This window comes from Manis pentadactyla, chromosome 15 (genome assembly GCF_030020395.1).
Source record: "Manis pentadactyla isolate mManPen7 chromosome 15, mManPen7.hap1, whole genome shotgun sequence".
Classification (NCBI taxonomy): Eukaryota; Metazoa; Chordata; class Mammalia; order Pholidota; family Manidae; genus Manis; species Manis pentadactyla.
Genome location: NC_080033.1, coordinates 35,704,553 through 35,721,701, shown reverse-complemented (window position 1 = coordinate 35,721,701; position 17,149 = coordinate 35,704,553).

Sequence of the window (17,149 nt, the reverse complement as noted above, 5' to 3'; positions counted from 1 at the left end):
ATCAAGGACAAAGAAAGAGTTTTAAAGGCAGCTAGAGAGAAAAACGTCACCTATAAAGGAAAACCCATCTGGTTAATATCAGACTTCTCGACAGAAACCCTACAGGCCAGAAGAGAATGGCATGATATATTTAATACAATGAAACAGAAGGGCCTTGAACCAAGGATACTGTATCCAGCACGACTATCATTCAAATATGACGGTGGGATTAAACAATTCCCAGACAAACAAAAGCTGAGGGAATTTGCTTTCCACAAACCACCTCTACAGAACATCTTACAGGGACTGCTCTAGATGGGAGCACTCCTAGAAAGAGCACAGCACAAAACATCCAACATATGAAGAATCGAGGAGGAGGAATAAGAAGGGAGAGAAGAAAAGAATCTCCAGACAGTATATATAACAGCTCAATAAGCGAGCTAAGTTAGGCAGTAAGATACTAAAGAGGCTAACCTTGAACCTTCGGTAACCACAAATTTAAAGCCTGAAATGGCAATAAGTACGTATCTTTCAATAGTCACCCTAAATGTTAATGGGCTGAATGCACCAATCAAAAGACACAGAGTAATGGAATGGATAAAAAAGCAAGATCCATCTATATGCTGCTTACAAGAAACTCAACTCAAACCCAAAGACATGCACAGACTAAAAGTCAAGGGATGGAAAAACATATTTCAAGCAAACAACAGCGAGAAGAAAGCAGGGGTTGCAGTACTAATATCAGACGAAATAGACTTCAAAACAAAGAAAGTAACAAGAGATAAAGAAGGACACTACATAATGATAAAGGGCTCAGTCCAACAAGAGGATATAACCATTCTAAATATATATGCACCCAACACAGGAGCACCAGCATATGTGAAACAAATGCTAACAGAACAAAAGGGGGAAATAGACTGCAATGCATTCATTCTAGGAGACTTCAACACACCACTCACCCCAAAGGATAGATCCACTGGACAGAAAATAACTAAGGACATGGAAGCACTGAATGACACAGTAGAGCAGATGGACCTAATAGACATCTATAGAACGCTACATCCAAAAGCAACAGGATATACATTCTTCTCAAGTGCACATGGAACATTCTCCAGAATAGACCACATACTAGGCCACAAAAAGAGCCTCAGAAAATTCCAAAAGATTGAAATCCTACCAACCAACTTTTCAGACCACAAAGGCACAAAACTAGAAATAAACTGTACAAAGAAAGCAAAGAGGCTCACAAACACATGGAGGCTTAACAACACGCTCCTAAATAATCAATGGATCAATGACCAAATCAAAATGGAGATCCAGCAATATATGGAAACAAATGACAACAACAACACTATGCCCCAACTTCTGTGGGACACAGCAAAAGCAGTCTTAAGAGGAAAGTATAGAGCAATCCAAGCATATTTAAAAAAGGAAGAGCAATCCCAAATGAATGGTCTAATGTCACAATTATCGAAATTGGAAAAAGAAGAACAAATGAGGCCTAAGGTCAGCAGAAGGAGGGCCATAATAAAGATCAGAGAAGAAATAAATAAAATTGAGAAGAATAAAGCAATAGCAAAAATCAATAAAACCAAGAGCTGGTTCTTTGAGAAAATGAACAAAATAGGTAAGCCTCTAGCCAGACTTATTAAGAAGAAAAGAGAGTCAACACAAATCAACAGTATCAGAAACGAGAAAGGAAAAATCACGATGGACCCCACAGAAATACTAAGAATTATTAGAGAATACTATGAAAACCTATATGCTAACAAGCTGGGAAACCTAGGAGAAATGGACAACTTCCTAGAAAAATACAACCTTCCAGGACTGAATAAAAAAGAAACAGAAAATCTAAACAGACCAATTACCAGCAAAAAAATTGAAGCGGTAATCAAAAAACTACGAAAGAACAAAACCCCCAGGCCAGATGGATTTACCTCGGAATTTTATCAGACATACAGGGAAGACATAATACCCATTCTCCTTAGAGTTTTCCAAAAAATAGAGGGGGAGGGGATACTCCCAAACACATTCTATGAAGCTAACATCACCTTAATACCAAAACCTGGCAAAGACCCCACCAAAAAAGAAAACTACAGACCAATATCCCTGATGAATGTAGATGCAAAAATGCTCAACAAAATATTAGCAAATCGAATTCAAAAATACATCAAAAGGATCATACACCATGACCAAGTGGGATTCATCCCAGGGATGCAAGGATGGCACAACATTCGAAAATCGATCAACATCATCCACCACATCAACAAAAGAAAGACAAAAACCACATGATCATCTCCATAGATGCTGAAAAAGCATTTGACAAAGTTCAACATCCATTCATGATAAAAACTCTCAGCAAAATGGGAATAGAGGGCAAGTACCTCAACATAATAAAGGCCATCTATGATAAACCCACAGCCAACATTATATTGAACAGCGAGAAGGTGAAAGCATTTCCTCTGAGATCGGGAACTAGACAGGGATGCCCACTCTCTCCACTGTTATTTAACATAGTACTGGAGGTCCTAGCCACGGCAATCAGACAAAACAAAGAAATACAAGGAATCCAGATTGGTAAAGAAGAGTTAAGCTGTCACTATTTGCAGATGACATGATACTATACATAAAAAACCCTAAAGACTCCACCCCAAAACTACTAGAACTGATATCGGAATACAGCAAAGTTGCAGGATACAAAATCAACACACAGAAATCTGTGGCTTTCCTATACACTAACAATGAACCAACAGAAAGAGAAATCAGGAAAACAACTCCATTCACAATTGCATCAAAAACAATAAAATACCTAGGAATAAACCTAACCAAGGAAGTGAAAGACTTATACTCTGAAAACTACAAGTCACTCTTAAGAGAAATTAAAGGGGACACTAACAGATGGAAACGCATCCCATGCTCGTGGCTAGGAAGAATTGATATCGTCAAAATGGCCATCCTGCCCAAAGAAATATACAGATTTGATGCAATCCCTATGAAACTACCAGCAACATTCTTCAATGAACTGGAACAAATCATTCAAAAATTCATACTGAAACACCAAAGACCCCGAATAGCCAAAGCAATCGCGAGAAAGAACAATAAAGTAGGGGGGATCTCACTCCCCAACATCAAGCTCTACTATAAAGCCATAGTAATCAAGACAATTTGTTACTGGCACAAGAGCAGTGCCACAGACCAATGGAACAGACTAGAGAATCCAGACATTAACCCAGACATATATGGTCAATTAATATTTGATAAAGGAGCCATGGACATACAATGGGGAAATGATAGTCTCTTCAACAGATGGTGCTGGCAAAACTGGACAGCTACATGTAGGAGAATGAAACTGGACCATTGTCTAACCCCATATACAAAAGTAAACTCAAAATGGATCAAAGATCTGAATGTAAATCATGAAACCATTAAACTCTTGGAAGAAAACATAGGCAAAAACCTCTTAGACATAAACATGAGTGACCTCTTCTTGAACATATCTCCTGGGGCAAGGAAAACAACAGCAAAAATGAATAAGTGGGAGTATATTAAGCTGAAAAGCTTCTGTACAGCAAAAGACACCATCAATAGAACAAAAAGGAACCCTACAGTATGGGAGAATATATTTGAAAATGACACATCCGATAAAGGCTTGACGTCCAGAATATATAAAGAGCTCACACGCCTCAACAAACAAAAAACAAATAACCCAATTAAAAAATGGGCAGAGGAACTGAACAGACGGTTCTCCAAAAAAAGAAATACAGATGGCCAACAGACACATGAAAAGATGCTCCACATCGCTAATTATCAGAGAAATGCAAATTAAAACTACAATGAGGTATCACCTCACACCAGTAAGGATGGCTGCCATCCAAAAGACAAACAACAACAAATGTTGGCAAGGTTGTGGAGAAAGGGGAACCCTCCTACACTGCTGGTGGGAATGTAAATTAGTTCAACCATTGTAGAAAGCAGCATGGAGGTACATCAAAATGCTCAAAGCAGACATACCATTTGACCCAGGAATTGCACTCCTAGGAATTTACCCTAAGAATGCAGCAATCAAGTATGAGAAAGATCAGTGCACCCCTATGTTTATCGCAGCACCATTTACAATAGCCAAGAATTGGAAGCAACGTAAATGTCCATCGATAGATGAATGGATAAAGAAGATGTGGTACATATACACAATGGAATACTACTCAGCCATAAGAAAAGGGCAAATCCAACCATTTGCAGCAACGTGGATGGAGCTGGAGGGTATTATGCTCAGTGAAACAAGCCAAGCAGAGAAAGAGAAATACCAAATGATTTCACTTATCTGTGGAATATAAGAACAAAGGAAAAACTGAAGGAACAAAACAGCAGCAGAATCACAGAAGTCAAGAATGGACTAACAGGTGCCAAAGGGAAAGGGACAGGGGAGGATGGGTGGGTAGGGATGGATAAGGGGGGGGAGAAGTAGGGGGGTATTAAGATTAACATGAATGGGGGGGTAGGAGAAAAGGGAGGGCTGTACAACACAGAGAAGTCAAGTAGGGATTCTACAACATTTTGCTATGCTGATTAACAGTGACTGTAAAGGGGTTTATAGGGGGGACCTGGTATAGGGGAGAGCCTAGTAAACATAATATTCGTCATGTAAGTGTAGATTAGTGATACCAAAAAAAAAAAGGGGGGGCATTTCCTGTGTGGTAACCTCCAATGAGTTCTACACAAGAGTATAAAGAGCATATAAAAGTGTAGGCAAAGGGTCTGTTTGTGTTTATACAGAGGATCAAAGCCTAATTGGGCTACCCCGAAAATGAACTAAGATACGATATGAAAAAGAACTTCCAACATCAGCACTCTCTGGAAGACTCATGCCAGAAGATGATCATCAAAAAACCCCAACAAAAATCCACGCACTGCTACAGCTGTAGATGCACTCATCCCACCAGTTCCTGGACTTGCCATGGGAATGAGGAAGGAGATATCTAAGCTGGCCTGTGCATACAGTAAAACAACAAATTTGACTGGATCTATACTGTTGGAACTCAATCAAGAATTAGGAGAAGTGCAAATTGTAGTGCTCCAAAATCTTACAACTACAGACTATTTACTGTTAAAAGAACATAAGGGATGTGAACATTCCCCAGGAATGTATTGTTTTAATTTGTGTGATTTCTCTCAGACTGTTCAAGTTCAGTTGGACAATATCCACCATATCATAGATAAGTTTTCACAAATGCCTAAGGTGCCTAACTGGTTTTCTTGGTTTCACTGGAGATGGCTGGTAATTACAGATATGCTTTGGTTATGTAACTATACTCCTATTATGTTAATGTGTGTGCAATTTAATTAGTAGCTTAAAACCTATTCATGCTGAAGTTACTCTACAAGAAGATATGTCAAAGAAATAATCAATCTTCCCATTTTTTCTGCCGCCTGCTACTTCTATAGCTTTTCTTCTTCCTTCCTAATTACAACCCTTAAATAGAATTCGTGCCTCATATCAAATTTACCGAGTATCATAGTTCTTCCAAGTGGTAAAGGTACCTCAAGACAAATGCTGGGCATAGAAGCTACAGGGCATAAATATGCAAAGAAATAAAAAGCTAACCATTTCAAACAATAAGGCTTCTCTCTCACTTACCAACTTTACATTTCCCTGTATGGCCCCGGAAGATGACTGGTTAGCCAGAGACGGGTAAGATTCCCCAAGGGAGGAACAACCTAAGACAGGCACAGTCGCAGGGGGGTCATCAGGTGAGAAATTGGGGATCAACAGAGGTGAGGCTTAGAACCTCACCCCCCCTGTTCTGAGAGAAATCTTCTGCATACATGGATGTTTATTGCCCTTGTCTAGCTCGGATTAACACATAGTCTACAGGCACACACCTGATCATCTACATTTGCTCTCTTACAACACTAAACTATGTTTTCTACCTTTATCTTGTATCTACCTACCACTTCAGCATTGTATTAAAAATAATAATAATAAAGAGAGAAATGTGGCATCCACATATAAATCAAGTATAAAAATCAAATGAGTATTCATATTTGAACTGACTGTTTATAGTTCATAATGCATGAGCAAAACTGAAGGTTTCTCTGATGGCTGCCCTTGTACTCTTCACCATGTAAGAACTTATTCACTATGTAAGAATTTGTTCTCCATGTAAGAACTTGTTTGTTATGCCTCAGAAGATTGGAGACTGTTGAAAATTAGGCTTGGGGTGGATTAATGATTGTGCATTGAGCATTGACTCCCCTATGCAGAATTTTATTGTTGTTAACAACCATTTGATCAATAAATATGAGAGATGCCCTCACAAAAAAAAAAAAAAAGTATACACTTTCAATGGTAAAATAATAAGTAACCGGGATGTAATGAATATAGTCAAGATATTGTAACAGCTTGGTATGGTGATAGCTGGTACCTAGAATTGTCATGTATATAAATGTTGAATCACTATGTTGTACACCTGAAACTAATGTAATGTAATACCATGTGTCAACTACCCTTCAATAAAAAAATAATTATAAAAATAAAATAAAATAAAAATAAAAATAAATAAATAAAATAAAATAAAATAAAATACCTCATAAAAATAAAAGTAGTACAAAACTTATGGTCTGAAAACTACAAAACATTGTTGAAAGAAATTAAAGATCTAAATAAACAAAAAGACAGCCAATTTTCATGGAACAGAAGACAATATCAAGATGTTAATATTAACCAAAACAATCTACAGATTTAATACAATCCCTATCTCAATTCCAGGGGACTTTTTTATAGAAATGGAGAAGCTGATTCTGAGATCCACATGGGATTGCAAGGGGCTCCAAATATTGAAAACAATCTCAGAAAAGAACAAAGTTGGAGGACTCACACTTCAAAACTTACTATAAAACTACAGTAATCAAAACAGCATTTTACTAACATAAGACTGGACATACAGACCAGGAAATGGAATGAGAGTCCAGAAATAAACCCACGCATCTATGGTCAATTTATTTTTGACAAGGGTCCCAGGACCATTCAATGAGGAAAGAATTGTCTCTTTAAGATTGCACAAATGGTTAGACAAATGGATATTCACATGTAAAAGAATGAGGGTAAGCCCCTAGATCACACTTGAACCAAAAATTATCTCAAAATGGATCAGGATCTAAAGGTAAGAGCTGAAAGTGTGGAACTCTTAGAGGAAATCATAGATGTTAATCTTAGTGACCTTGAACTGGGCAATGGTTTCTTAGATATGACAATAAAGACATAAGCAACAAAAGAAAAAATAGATAAATTGGATTTCTTCAAAGTTAAAAGCTTTAATGCTTTCAAAAGGACAAATTTTGAAATGGACAAATCCATTTTTAAAAAAAATGGAAAGAACCCACAGAATAAAAGAAAATGTTTAAAATCATATATATAATAAGGAATTTGTATCCAGAATACATAAAGAACTATTACAACTTAATAATTAAAGCCAAATAACCCAATTAAAAATGGGCAAAGAATCTGAAGAGATATTTCTCCAAAGAAAATATGCAAATGGCTAATAAGCACATAAAAAGATGCTCAACATCATTAGTCATCATAGAAACACAAATCAAAACCATAATGAGGTACTTCACACCTACTGGAATGGCTATTATCAAAAAGACAGAGAATATCAAGTGTTGGTGACAATACAGAGAAATTGGAACCCTCATATGCTGCTAATAGAATGTAAAATGATACAGCCACTTTGGAAAATAGTCTAGCAAGTCCTGAAAAGGTTAAACCTAGAATTACCATATGACCTAGCAATTCCACTCCTAGGCCCTAACACTAACCCTAACCCTAACCCAAGACAAATGCAAAGGTATGTGCACCCAAAAACTTGTACACAAATGTTCATAATAGCATTATTTTTAATAGCTAGAAAGTGGAAACAACCCAAATGTTCATCAACTGATTAATGGATAAATAAAATATGGTTTATCTATACAGTGAGAGATTATTTGGCAAAAAAGGGAATGAAATATTAATATTACAATGTGGATGAACCTTGTAAACATTCTGCTAACTGAAAGCCAGACAGAAAAAGCTGCATATTGAAAGTACATTTATATGAAATATCTAAAATAGGCAAATCCATAGAGATAGAAAATAGATTAATGTTTGCCTAGGCTGTGGGAAGTAAGAGAAATGGGGAGTGACTGCTGATGGGTATGGAGTTTCTTTCTGGAGTAATGAAAATATTATAAAATTGATTATGGTAATGGTTGCATAAATCTTTGGGTCCATTGAACTATACACTTTAAATGGATGAGTTGTATGGTGTATGAATTATATCTCAGTTAAGCTGTTATTTTTTAAAAACATTTATTTAGTACCTAATATTCAAAATCAATTATTCAATAGATGGGGGGGCGCTGAGCTTGTTGAAACCTGGTGGGATGTGGTATACATGCACATGCCAAGACTCCTTGACACACTCATCCCCCTCATCTCCTATGGCTAATCACACAAATACTTCTTAAATCTGTCCACTTCAGTCTATCTCCATGGCCACACCTAACCCAAACCACAGCATGCAGCCTGGATCTTGAAATGGCCTCCTAAATACTATTGTCTGGCCCCTCCTACTGAGTCTTCCCACTGCAACCAAAGCAATCTTTGTAAAAATACAAATACTATCATTTCAAAAATGTTCAATGACTTCCTGTTACCCCCAAAATAACCTCCACAATCCTTCCAAGGGTCTACCAGACGTGCTCCTGCAGTCCCATCTTCCACCTTCTCCTTCACCTCTCACCATGTTTTAGCCATGCTGAATTTTTAAAAACTATTTGAATTAGTTACAAACTGATTCAGAGACTCCCATGTTTAAAAACCCAGATATCCAGCTCCTCTTGGAAAATCAGATGTGGCCATCCTGGGCCCACTTTCTTCCATGGAGACGGTTGACTAGGGCTGAGGAGTGGTGCCCCCTTTGGGGAAGGACTTGTAGTCACCAGTTCCCTGAACACCCCACCTGGCCTGGTCACTCACTCCTCTTTCCTGCTGGATTTTGTAGTCATTTGAGCTGGTGCCTCTTGCTTTGCCCACAGTTCCTAATCTGATTTCTAAATCTGAAACCCAGGCCCTCCTTTGGTTATAGAGTCTGAGCAGCAAGTGAGAAACTAAGTCAAGTCCCCATCATATAATCACATAACAGACATAGACACTGCCCCTGGCCCAGAGCAGACACTCAGGAAACCATCATCACATGAAAGTCAAAGCAAAAGCCATGGAAATTTTTCTCATAGAAATGAAAATGTCTCTATGTTGTTTCCACCCTCCTTTTCCACAGACTTTCTCTAATTCTCCCCAGTCAAGCTCCCTAAGTCAAGACTGGGCTGTGGGTCAGGGAGCAGCTGGAGAGAAGTAGCAGGAAGTGAGTCCAGGATACAAGACAGGTCTGGAGGCGGCTTTCATTCTGTGGCTGGGTGACAGTGACCCCAGCCATGCACTGTGTCCTTCCTTTGACCAGTCGGGCTCAGCAGCCAGATGGTAATGACTTTCTCATCCCCTCAGCCCAGGCAGGCTGTGAACAGGTTCCGTCAAGAATGGTCCTCATCGGCCTGGCCCCAGGGCCCAAAGCTGCCTTGTTCCAGCAACTGACAACTTTTTAATTTCAAACCTCTCGGTCCCTGATGAGAGAGGTGGAGATCGGGGCAAAAACAGCATCTGGATCCTACAGAATCAGAGAGATCTTGGGCAGAGAGCAACCTTGAAAGGTCATCTACTCTCTGCCTAGTCAGATTCTCTCCTTCGTCCAGGGCCCAGCCCAGGCTCACTCCTTCAAGAAGCCTTCCTGGACTTACCCTGTCCTGAGGCTTTCTGCCCTCCAAACACATCCAATGATTTCCATCATTCACAAAATATCCATGTGAAGCACTGATCCTTGGAAACAGGCACTGGTTGAACTTGGAGCCAAACAAATACATCTGAGCTTCAATCCTCACAGTGGGTGTGTGATATTGAAAATATCACTTGGCCTTTCCAAACTTCAGTTCCCTTAAATGGGGATAAGTTCCTCCCCTGACTACTCAGAGTTACTGAGAGGGCTGAGTGAGGAAATGAGGAGGAACACATCCCCTGTAAAGTTGCTATAGGAGAAAGAGGATGCCATCTGACTTTCCTACCTCTCAAGCCTTCCTCATTTAGAGTTAGCTCCTAAGAGTAGGCCCCTCACTTCTGACCCCCCGGGAAGCTATTACACTGTGAGCTCCTTAAAGGCAAGATTCTTATCTCCTAGCAACAAGCCAAGGACTCACCTCACAGAAGGTGCTTAGAGAGAGTTGTCCCAGGGCAATGACTTGGACCTTAGCCCCAGAGTCCACAGGAATCACAGAGACTTTTCTGTTTCCACGTGACATCTTAGGGAATTTCAAATGAGTGGCCATTTCAGTTTGTTCACCTTGATGCTCCACTTTTCGAGAGTATTTGGGGTGATTGCTCCAGAAGCAAAGAAGCAGAAATTCTGAGTGAGAATATCTGGAAGAAGGCAGAGTGGGCCTGGGTTTGAGGGAAGTTTGGCAGCCCTGAACTCTACATTCAACATGGGATGAACATTCCTAGCTTGATGGGGTCCTTGGTTGGGTACCTCAGGAGCCACTCAGAACAACAGATGCAAGCAAAGGCCAAATAAATTGTTCAGAATACATTCCTTCTGTCTTTGCAGGCCAGTCTTGGAACCAAACACTGTTCTCTAGGTTCTTGGCCACTGTTCTACTTGTCCACTGCCCTGACCAGGAGGCAGTTTGAGGCCAGGCTCTGATGGTTGAGCCCCCCAGAAGCCCACCTGTCCACCCAGGCCATGACAAGATCTAGGTGTTAGGGAACACCTGAAGAGTGCTTGCTTACCAGGCACCAAGGGTCTCATGCCCCTCCTTCATTCTAGGTCCAAGGTGGGACAGGGTCTGCCTGCTTTGAAAGGTGGCAGTGGGAAGGTGTGAAGGCAGAGTTGGCTGCAGAGATGTAATTTCTGTTCCTGGGGGAAAGAGGGAAATGAGTTGAATTTTCAAGGCAAAATCACCAAATTTTTATGTAGTGGATGAGAGGATATAGGTTCTAGAGAAGGAAGCTCCCAGTCATTCACCACTGGACGGGGACTTCCAGATCCCATCTCCACCTGGTCTCCAGGTCCTGATGATGATGGCCAGCAGGCCCTGGGCCATTTGGAAGATGCTGGGAAAACTCTGAATGGCCGGTTTATGTTCCTCGCACTGCTAACACTGCTTTGTTACCACTCTGCTGTTTCCTATCCAATTTAGTCCCCACAAGAACCTCATAAGGGAGACAAGACCTAAAGCATAGTACTCATTTCACAGACAAGGGGAGTGAGACCCAGAGAAGGGAAGAGTGAATTGTAGCATCCCATGCCTGGAACGTGTGACTGGCCCAGTGCTGATGCTGCTCACTACCAGAAAACATGCTGTAAATAACATAAAGAGCACTAGAAGGTGATTACTTTTAAGATCAAATCCCAGCTTACCAATTGTCTACACTGTAAACCCTGGGTCAATCACTGACCTGTTTCTTACCCTCATCTGAAAAGCGGGGACCACCGTGCCTACCTCATCAGGCTATTTGTGAGTATTAAATGGAAAAAATAATTATGAAACTGTCTGACACATTCCTTGGTACACACTGTAGGTACTCCATCAATACTTTTTCCTGTTAAGTTTGTAAATTGTTCACTCCCAAGCTGAATATGAGGTGACCTATGAAATTTAGTACAAAGAAATCAGAACTGTGCATGGGTTAGTGATGGAGGTAGGTGGAGTCAATTGGTACCAGTTATGTTTTCAGTGCTGTTGTATTAAATTATTTCTTAACTTAAAAATATATTTTTAAACAAAAGAAAATCACATAAAATGTAAGACTGGGATGCAAAAAGCATTTAAAGAGAAAAGAAAAATGAACATGACCATTCATCACAGGAGAGGACACAGTGGGCTCAGCTGTGCGCTTACCCTGGAAGCTGGCTGAGTTCTATCTTACCAGTAGCAGGCAGCAGGCAGATTTGTCCACAAAGTCTCTCCAGCCCAGTTGCAAGGAGTCACTCTTGCAAGGACCCTTACGTAAGCCACACCAGGTCACAGAGTGAACAGTGATTTTGCAAAAGGCAGAACTCTTGTTTAGGAATGTTCCTCATTACAGAGGTCATCCAGGACTCTGGCTGCCTATCCCCAGGGCACTCTGGCCATGAGAGCTCTACTCCACCAGGGAGCACAGCCAAGCTGTCAGCCCCGAGTGCACCTCCTCCTGCCGCCCACACCTAGACTCCTGTGTAAGCTGCACCATCACCAGGCCCTGGGTCTCTAATTGCTATGGCATTTAGGAGTCTCCAGGGGAGTCTGGGAGCCTCCTGCCCATCCTCCTCTCTGCTTCTCACCCTTCTTTAGCATCTTCTGCCTCACTAATGATGATATTTTCACCAAGTGGCAATGACAGGAGAAACTAGTTCACAGCCTTTGGCAACTGAACATGGAGCATTCAGATTAAACTTTCAGAACAAAATATAATCTGTGCATGAAGGGAAATCATCTGGCATTTGGGAAAGACTTCAGGGTAGAGCAGTCAGCATAAGCCACAGAGCCCCCGAGGAGGTAGAAAGCGAGGGCATTAGGGTAGCTGAGAGACACAGGCAGACCTACACACACAGAAGCACAAGACTGGACACATATGCAAGGCAGCGGGTCCTCATCTGCTCTTAACTACAACCAAAAACTGTCAAGGAGCTCTGTGGCTTAATGAGCCCATCAGGCCGGGGATGCACTGACTGTAACATTCCAACTAATTGGCCACAACATTTCTCTTCCATCAGTTCCCCTCTGGCTTCCCTGTTCACCAACCCCTTTTCCCAATCACTGAAAATTATCAAGAAAGCTTGGCATTCAGCAGGGCATGAGATGGTTTCTCCTCATGTGCCCCTGGCACTTTCCTCACTGTTTTTAAAGTAAGGGAATTAGACCTTATGAAGGGCTGTCCCTGCAAGTGAACTATATAGTCAGACGCTCATGTGATGGAATAAACCCCTGCAGGGCGTGGGCACTGGCTCACTTTCTTCTTAATTTCCATACATGGGGCTGACAACTATTCACTGAGCTCTTGGAGCTGCCATATTGCTGTGCACTGCACAGTGCTTGGGCATGTCTACTGATCTGCCAGGAGTTGAGCAGTGTACAACCTGCACACCCTTTTAAGCAGCCCATGAGCTCCTATACCTGAGGCTGGCCTTGCAAACCACTGCAGCTGCAATGCCTAGGACAGTGCCTGGCATGTTGTGAATGTAGGAGCTGCTCAGATAAACGTCTAATGAGTTTAACTTAATTAAAAAATCTGAAATTCAGTTGTTTTACCACAATCTGCTTTTGCTAGGTCCCTTTTTCTCCACTATGGCCATCAGGCCAGATATCCTGTGGACAAGAGAACAAGGAGTACTGCATTTTCAGCCTGTCTTTGGTCCCTTCTAGCTTCATGGTCTACTGGCTTTGGCTCCCCTGCTATAAAATGAGACTATTGGAGTTTGGGCCTCTAAAACCCCTTCCAGCTCTCTCATTCAGGCTGGAAGGACAATTCCCCCTGGCTTAAATCCACAGCAAGACGTGAATGACTGATACCTGTGTCTCTCCATCTCTTGATCATCATGTTGGATCCATTAGCAGCTTGGCTTTCTCTTCATGGTGGCAAAACAGCTGCCAGAACCCTAAGGCTTCAGTGCCCCAGCAGAGATGTACATAGCAGAGGATCTTCCATAGCTGTCTAAAACAAAGTTCTGAAATTCAAGCCCAGTGGGAAAATGTGGTCAGATGCTCACCTAAAAGGGAATCTGATGTTTCTGATTGGCCATCTAAGTCCAGGTCCACCCCTACCCAAACTTCCTGGGTTGAGAGCTGGGAAAGGGTAGTTCTCTAAAGGAAATACTAGAGGGAGGTGGACACTGGGCTTCCCAAAAATAAATTCCCAGGGACCTTGACTGCTCAAAAGAAGCCAGGTTAAGTCCATTTTGTCAGAGTTCTAATATATTGAACTAAATAAATGCCAATAGACAGTTATAAAAATGCAATATTCTTACTGTACACTTTCAACAAACATTTTCACACAAACTAATACAGTGTAATGATGATAATCACAAGATAAATACAGAGTTGATTTAAAGCATTAAATCATAGAGCACTGCAAGCTGTGTGCTCTATTAACAGTATACACGTTTACACTTGAGGGATGAATGTGCTCTCGCGGTGCTGCAGGTGGGCCTCTGACTGTGAGGGAGGCCTCCAAGGGCACCTTTCTCCTTACAGCTCTTGTAGATTTGTATGGTTTTGGGTGAGAATTTTCTGGCAGCTGGCAGCGAAGTGTCCTGTGGAAGACAGGCCTTTCTGTAATTCACACTAAGTTTCTATATGAATGTACAGCAGTCTCTGTCAGTAGACTATTTCAAAAGTCGAATTTTGTGGTCCTTTTGTAAAAGCGAGAAGCCAAATGGTCATCTTGCTCCCATCATCACACACAAATAGTAAAACCCCTAAAGTCCAACTAAAACAAGGGGGGAAGAAGGTGATGACTAGTAAGTTCACCTATTGCAGTTCTGATTTTTAACTCCTTTTTAAACCATTAATATTGTGGTTCTTGTTTTTAACTAATTTTTTACTGAAGTCAGAAAAACCCAGGGCCAGATAAGGAAGCAGCCAGGCATGCGAGGGTTGAACACAGTAAAAGACCCTACTGGTTAATCAAAAGCATCCTGCCCGCCTATTTGAATCTGGAAGGTTTGCAGACATTGGAGCAGATTGCACTGAGGCTGGGACCAACTACATACAAGAGTAGGTTGGACAAAGGCAGTTTTAGCTTAGGGTTTAAAGTTTTAAAAGGCGGCAAATTAGGAGATGGTGACTTGAACTTTCTGAATTAATGCTAGCAGTAACCCCATTGTAACAGACACTTTTTTCCTGATGAATAGACAAAACCCTTTGGAAGATGCCTATAGCCGGTGTGGCTTCTTAGGTAGCAGAGTGAATAACTGTTCTGGTACCCACCGGCATGTCGGGAGAACTTTTCCTCTGTATGAACTTATGAAGAGACAATGGGAGTAGGAGGTACAGTCTTGGGGGTGATTTGTCAAAGGTTTTTGGGGTCTAAACAAAAAAGCTCTCTCCTCTGGGGCTCTTTGCATTTCTCTGTCTGCCTGCAGTTGTATTGTTGCTGATTTTCTCTGACAGACTCATTCAACATGAGCTCAGATGAAAACATTAATGGTGAACCCAGGGGTAATTAGAGGGCCTGGGTTTAATTCTGCTGACATTCTGATTCTGTTTGAAGGGTTGAGAGTCTTCCCACTTTCTAGTAAGCAATTGCGCAGGGCCTGGACCGGCACCTCTGCCTGGGGGCCTGGCTGCAGCCTTCCAATCATTCGGACAGCACTAAAATGAGACGGGAGGATGGGGGGAGAAAGATGAGGGCCGGCGGGGTAAAGCTCAGAAATGTTTTATTTGCCGGAATTGTGTAAGAGACCACACGTAAATGGAAAGAAGGAAGGACAGGTAGAGGGCAGGAGAAGAGAGAATGGAAAGGTGGGAGGAGAAAAAAACGGAGAGGGGAGACGTAAGATGGAATGAGAAGAGGGAGAGCGCATCCGAGAGGAGGAGGGAGGGGAGATGAAATGTAGGCGCGAGAAAGACAGGAAGCAGCGAGGGAGAGGGGTGGACAAGGGAAGGGCGACACCGCAGGGGAGGGGAAGGGAGGGGAGAGAGACTGCGAGGGCGGCCCTCCCCGCGTCGGCAGCCCTTCCCGCCCCCGCACAGCCACCACGCCCGCTCTCCCTGCCCTGGCCGGCTTCCCATGCCCAGGCCCCCACACCCCGCTGAGCTGGCCTGGGCAGCGCGGGCACCGCACGGCCTCCGCCAACCGGCGGGCCGCATCCCCGTCCAGGAGGGCGCGCCCAGGGAGGACGCGGGAACCCGCCAAGGCCGGTGTCCCCAGCGCCCGAGACGCATCGACCCGTCTGCCCGCGCGGGGCGTCCGCGGGGCCACGGGGGGTGGCGGCCAAGCGCGGAGCCCGATTGATCGCAGGGGGCCCCTGGGCGCGGGCCGTGATCGATCTCGCCGCCCCGCCGCTCTGACTGATAACAGAGGCGTTTCCTGGCGGCGCGCTCCCCACCCAGCCGGCGAGGCCGGGATAAGTGGGAGCAATTGGGCCAGGCGGCGCCGAGGCACATCTGTCCCGCGCGGGTGCCGGGCCCGAGCTCGCTGCAATTAGGGCTGAGTGTCTAAATCGGCCACGTTCAGCACGGAGCATGTCCGGCGCCGTGTTTGCCGCCGAGACGTGCTCGGCGAGCAAGGTGCAGCCAGGGAGCCGCGGGGAGGCTGGCGGGCGCGGGGCGTCGGGGAGTGCCAACGCGACTTGCGGGCGCTGGGCACTGTCCCGGTGTGGGACAGCACCCCCAGGCCGGCATCAGCCCTTCCTGGGCCGCAGCACCTGAGTTGTCCCAAAATTCTTCCATCAGCACTGTGACCTTGGGTGGGAGCTGGGCCCTCTCTGAGCCTATTTCGTCTCTGCACGCAAGGCCAGTAACACTGCTAGCCAATGGGTTGTTGAGGGATTGAGTGGGATCCTGTATAATAGAAGCAGAGCACAGGTCATCAGGACGGCACTGTCCCTGAAGCTGGAACTCAGGTTCACTGCCAGAGCCCAGTAGCAAGAGGATTGTCCAACAGTTAGTAGGTGCTAGGCAAATATGTGTTAAATAGATGAAGGAATAGGAGTCACTAAAAATACTAACATAAGTAGTTCTCACTAATGGACAAAGTAGGTCTCACACAACATTTATTATCCGTAAATAATTATCCATAACCCTGGAAGACAGTGCTATGCTTATTTCAGAGTTGTGAAAACTGAGGCTCAGGCAGTTAGAGACCTTGCTCCAGATCCTCAGCTAATGCGTGGGGAAATGGGCCCTGAGCCCAGACCCTCTGGATTCACTCTCAGTTCCCCCCTCCCCATCACCAAACTCACAGCTGTGTTTACACAAAACTTGTTTAAGGTATGATTATTTGTTTTCACGTTTGATCAAAATCAATGTTCTGACTGCATTATCTTCTTTTCATTCATTCAGCAATAATCTCTCAGGAGGAGTACTGTCGGGTGTGTGTGCG